We start from the raw sequence: 6545 nt of genomic DNA on the forward strand, positions 1-6545 counted from the left end.
TCCCCTTCTCAGTGAAGTTCAAGAATCCCCCCTTGGTTCCTCCTGGTTTCTTAGCTTCTTTGGGTCTGTGGATTGTATCATGGTTATCCTGTACTTGATGGCTAACATCCACTCATAATTGAGTACATACTGTGAGCATCTTTCTGAGTCTGGGTTACTTCACTCAGTATGATATTTTCTAGTTCTATTTGCCTACAAATTGCATGATTTTTAATAGCTGAGTAGTATATCATTGTATAAGTGTACTACGTTTTCTTTATCCATTCTTCAGCTGTTTCCATTTCTGGCTATTTCAAATAAAGCTGCTATGAACATAGTTGAGCAAGTGTCCTTGTGATATTTTGGATCATCTTTTGGGTATATGCCCAGAAGTGGTATAGCTGGGTCTCTAGGTAAAGCTATTCCCTTTTTATTTTATTTTATTTTTTTATCTAGGCCCTTAGTGCTACGTACTTTCCTTTTAGAATCACCATCATCATGTCCTGTAGATTTGCGTATGCTGTGTATTAATTTTTATTCAATTCTAGAAACTCTTTACTTTCTCTTATTTCTGTCTTGACACATTTTTCAGTTACTGGTGAGCTGCTCAACTCCCATGTGTTTGTAATCTTTTCGTTGCTTCTGTTATTGTTGATATCCAGCTTTAATCAATGGTGGTTAGATAGAATGTTATTTCAACTTTCTGGAATCTTTTGAGGCTTTCTTTGTGTCTGAGTATGTGGCCAATTTTGGAGAAAGTATCATGAGGTACAGAGAAAAAGATTCATTCTTCTGTGTTTGGATGAAATGTTCTATAAATGTCCATTTATAAAGGTCCACTTAGTTTATAATGTCAGTCATCTTCAGCATTTCTCTCTCTCTCTCTCTCTCTCTCTCTGTGTGTGTGTGTGTGTGTGTGTGTGTGTGTGTGTGTGTGTGTGTGTGTATGACCTGTCTTTTAGCAAGAGTGGGGCATTGAATTCTCCTACTATCAGTGTGTGAGGGCAATGTGTGATTACACTGTAGTAGTGTTTCTTTTATAGAGTTGGATGCCCTTGTGCTTGATGCATAAATGTTAATAATTACAATGTCCTCTTGGAGGATTTCTCCTTGGATGAGTATGGAGTATCCTTCCCTATCTCTCTTAATTAATTTTGATATGCAGTCTATTTTTTCAGATGCTAAAATGGCTACAGCAGCTTATTTCTTGGGTTCATTTGCTTGGAATACATTTCCTGTGCTTTTATGCCCAGATGATGTCTATCTTCGATGTCTGTGTTTCTTGGATTTAGCACAACTATGGATCCTGTTTTTACATTTATTTAGTTAGTTTGTATATTTTATTGGGAGGTTGACACCATTGGTGTTGAGAGATGTCAATGAGCAGGTTTTGTTGATTATTGTGATTTTATTGTTATGGTGGCAATTGTGGTAATAGTGCTGGTGGTGGTGGTCTCGGTGTATGCATGTGTTGGTATGAATGTTGTGAATTTGAGTGTGTCTAACTGTGTGTTGTGGGAGTGAAAGGCTCTCTGGTTCCCAGTTAAGGAGGCTTGCACCCTGGAGACCCTGAAGGGATGGTAGGCGTTTCACCTGACTCCTAGGAAACCAGGCCAGTCACTAGCCCATAGTCCTCCACAGATTTGTGAGCATCAGTCACATAAGGGCAACGCCCTGTAGAGGACGTAACCATAGGTTATGTAGGCTCAAGACAGATCTCCTTTATAATGAGGTAGCTAAAGGCGTTGGAGGCTTAGCCACTGAATTTTCCTTCCCAGACACTCCTCCCTGAAAAAGGTATTTAATCTCAGGCCCACTCTGAGAAGTGGGGTACGGGTTTTACTCACCCACTTTCCACCATGACAATAAAAGCCTCAAAACCATGGAACATCTCTTTTCATCCGGCCACAGAGAAGGCCTTCACCTACAGAGCCACCATCTAGTCTTCGGAAGAAAGCCTCCTGTGCTCCCAGCAACAGCGGCAACAGCCAAACTCAGACCTACCACCATCAAGCCAAGGACTCTTCCCTACCTGATCAGCCAGAGCTCCCTCTCCAGCTAGAACAAGCCCCACAAGGCGCTCTGTTCTCAGCTCTTTCACAGCATCCCAACAGCACCTGGATGCCCAGAGCCTGAGAACCAGAGGGCGCCGGCCTCCTTGCAAGCCAGATGACCCCCCGAGCTGTGTCCTGTGCCACAGACTGTGCTTCCCCACCCCCGGAGCAGTGTCCTGTAGCTTCCCACAGCCTGGGCGGCGGTTGTGCTGTAAGTGTGGTCAAACTTCCTTCGTCCTGCCTCCGCTAGTGGCCTGAGCCCTGTGACGGAGCAGATGCGGGACCCCCCACTAACCCTACAGTGTGTGTGGTCTCTGTGTCTGTGTAAATATGTCTAAGTGTATACATGTGAATACACATGTATAGAATGTACACAGCATGCCCACATACACTCAAGCTAATACAATGATGATGCTGCCATTCTATGGAGAGCTCCCAGACCTCTCTGCTAGCTGAATGCAAACCCATGCTCAGGTACATAGCAGGACCTGAGCAAAAAGCCCTGTGCAAGAATTAAACCTCAGTGCCAGCTGTGCACTGCACAGGCTACTTGACATTCTAGTGGAAGATGTTATAAATTATGTATTCTCGCAATTCTCGTAGTTAAATGAGAGATAATACAACGTTAGATCTTTTCGTGGAGGAAAGGGAGCAGCATTTAGGAGTCATGCTTGGAAAGTGTGGGCTCGAGTGGCCTAGGGAGTCAGCCTAGAGCAAGAGTACGATTGAGACATGTACATGCCCCCGCCAGCGGGGACCCAGTTATTCAGGGTCCCGAAGAGGCATTCTACCTGTAAGTCAAGGGGGTGGAGAGAAAAGGAGACCAAACAAAGTTCTGTTGTCAAGGTCTTGTTTATTGAGAGAAATGTACAGCATTTAAAGCTCTGAGGCAGGAATAGAAGTGGGAACTGAAGCTTAGGGTGGGAGAGTTTTGGGAAGTACCCAAGGATATAGGGTGAATCACGAAACTGCAAGATATCCTCCTTAAACAAAGAGGCAACAGTCTTCCGGGGACATGTTCTTTGAAAAGGTCGAACCCTTCTCAGGAATCTGCTCAGGGACATCCGGTGTTTTGCTCAGGCTGAAACATCCTGTGATTGCTCCTGGGGTCTTCCTGGGAGAGGCTTTTGTCCAACAATCTCATAATCTTACAGCAGCCACCTAGGGGTGAGCATCTGTGGCCATACAGCCCAGAGTCACGTAGCCACCTTGAGCTATGCAGTCACAAAGCAGCCAGGCCCAAATCTAATACGGCTCCCTACATGTACACAACCCTGAAAATCTTATCCTGAGACCGGCAGGAGTTAGGATGACTCACTCCTTGCTGTTAGCCTACAAGCTCCAGTGCATGACCTAGACCTCCCCTACTCTGAGGTCAGTCTTTGGCTATATTACGGGTTCAACCGGAAGAATCTTAGAATTCCTCTTCATGTAAATGAAGCATTCCCAACCGCAGCCAATAATGTACACCTCCTCTGAAAACCTCCACTCACTCCCTAAGGTCCATATAGCCTCTGCCCACCCCAAGTAAAGTTAAACTGACTCACTGAAGATGTTCCTGGAAATCATTCTATTGTATTTGCAGCCATCTGAACCCTCCCCCGTGCCTTTGCTCCTCTCATCCTGATAGGCTGGTGGCCAACGTACTCCGAAGATGGAAAGACCCACGCAGAAGCATCTAGCAAGCACTAGACTTTTCTTTACATTTTATTTTTCCACAGGAAATTTAAACATGGAGCACAACATGATTCAAAGAATTTCTACCACCAGACCTTTGTATCACATTTTAGGGATCCTGAGAGCAAAGACATTAGCTCCTCATACTATATTCCTGGTATCTTTAGTGAAAGTTAATTTTTCCTTATAGTCTCTGGTACTTAGTAATATTGTCTGAATAAAATCTAGTGCTTCACTAAGGTAAAGACTGTCTTATGGAATAGGTAAATTCCATGCTGTAGCATGTGGACTTTGAGCTTCCCACCCTCTGGAAATCATTTTTTGCTTATTTGATCCTTTAACTACTAAGTTTTTATATGTGTTTTTTCCAACATGAAAAAAATTAACTTCTATACATATTTAGATAAGATATCATGTTTACCTAATATGAATCAAATGCAATAAAATATTACCTTGTATTAATTTCTTCTTCTCTTCATCTGGAAAAGTGAATTAAGCCAAGTCAAATCTCTGATTGAACATACAATCTAATAAACTTCCACCTTTATCACGTTTCTAATGCCGTGTAATCAAAGCATGGATGCCCCCTTCTTGTCAAGTTATTTTTCCAAAAGTGCTGCTGACATCCTTACTTAAAGTGAACTGATAACTTTTGAGATGGAAAATATCGAAAATTAAATGTATCTCTTTGCTGACTTGGTTGATGAGGACACAGGTCCTATGCTCCCCTTCCTGAACGTGAGACCCAGCTATGTTCATGGCTTTGCAGACAGGGAAAATTATGTAAATTGTCAGTGATTCTGCTTCATTATCACAGACAGAAATAGCAATAAGGATGTTAAAGAGGATAAGGTGAATTAACTCAAAGTATTTAATACAGTGCCTTGTAAGTGGTGTGCTACCACATAAATGAAAAAAAAATTTAAAAAAAACTTAAATTATTCCCTGTATGATAAATTCTAAATTAATAGAGATATATAAGGAATAAGAAAAATCACTATTTTTGCCATTATTTTGCTAGCTACTTTTATGGCCTTCTGTCACATTAATTTCCCTTATCTTCAAGGTATGGAAGGTTGCTGCCTCCTCCCTTACAAAGGCAGCAACAATGGAAGTGATTCTGAGCAAGCAAACTCTCACTGCTTCTCTTTCTTTTTGCGCATTCTAATTATTTCAGAAGAAAACCTTAGCTAATCTCTGAGGGGAGACTTAATACACACTTCCCCTGGTCTCCTGTGGTGTTGCAGGGGCTGTAGAGAGCTACAGGCCCTAAAGATGTGAAGAATGAAATATAAATATGGCTTTATAGGTCCATAGCTTTCTGGAAGCCCAGTGAGATGCTGGTCCTGTCATCCTGGAGGGATGTGAAGCAGCGAGCTATGAACGAAAGGCCAGGGAATGTGCAACACACCTGACAGTCCACACACAGTAATCACTCACTCAAATGGTCTGCCCTTTCTCCACCTTCCTCCCAAAGTTCTGCATTTTCTCCTAACGCCTAGAAGGGTCTTATTTATCCACAGAAAAGTCTTCTGTGATCAATCTAGCTCCTAGAAGAGCTAAGATGATGAACACCCACTAAATAGTAATATATGTGGTCCATTTCTTCACGAAGCCAAACAGCATGTAGTCCAAAGGTCACATAATATACAAACTAATAATTAAGGCTACTTTGAGATTCTATTTCACCCAAGTAAGAATGGATATCATAAATAAACACAGTGCTGGCAAAGACACTCGTTCACATGCTCAACCAGCCTCTATAGAAATAAGCATGGAGATTTCTTTTAAAACTAAAACTGCCATATGACCCAGATCCAGCACTCCTGATCATCTATCTGATGAGGTCTCTATCCTCCTTCAGAGACCCTTGCATACCTATGTCCATTGCTGCTCTATTCACAATATCAAATAGAACCAGCCTAAGTGCCCATCAACAAATAAGTAGGTAAGAAAAATGAACATATACCTGTATACAATGGGATTTTATTTGCTCTTTAAAAAGTTAAATTTTGTGGCTATTAGCCCAAATGCTTGAATTACCCTTGTTACACTGAACACATGAAACTCAAGACGGATGATCAAAATGCGAATGCTTCACTCCTTCTTTAAAAGGGGAACAAGAATACCCTTGGCAGGGAATAGGGAGGCAAAGATTAAAACAGAGGCAGAAGGAACACCCATTCAGAGCCTGCCCCACATGTGGCCCATACATATACAGCCACCCAATTAGACCAGATGGATGAAGCAAAGAAGTGCAGGCCGACAGAAACTGGATGTAGATCTCTCCTGAGAGACACAGCCAGAATACAGCAAATACATAGATGAATACCAGCAGCAAACCACTGAACTGAGAACGGAACCCCCGTTGAAGGAATCAGAGAAAGAACTGGAAGAGTTTGAAGGAGCTCGAGACCCCATATGAACAATAATGCCAAGCAACCAGAGCTTCCAGGGACTAAGCCACTACCTAAAGACTGTACATGGACTGACCCTGGACTCTGACCTCATAGGTAGCAATGAATATCCTAGTAAGAGCACCAGTGGAAGGGGAAGCCCTGGGTCCTGCTAAGACTGAACCCCCAGTGAACTAGATTGTTGGGGGGAGGGCAACAAGGGGGGAGGATGGGGAGGGGAACACCCATAAGGAAGGGAAGGGGGAGGGGTTAGGGGGATGTTGGCCTGGAAACCAGGAAAGGGAATAACATTCAAAATGTAAATAAGAAATACTCAAGTTGGGGTTGGGGATTTAGCTCAGTGGTGGAGCGCTTGCCTAGCAAGCACAAGGCCCTGGGTTTGGTCCCCAGCTCCGGAAAAAAAAAAAAAAAGAATAAA

The sequence above is a fragment of the Rattus norvegicus genome, chromosome 4, assembly GCF_036323735.1.
Source record: "Rattus norvegicus strain BN/NHsdMcwi chromosome 4, GRCr8, whole genome shotgun sequence".
Lineage (NCBI taxonomy): Eukaryota > Metazoa > Chordata > Mammalia > Rodentia > Muridae > Rattus > Rattus norvegicus.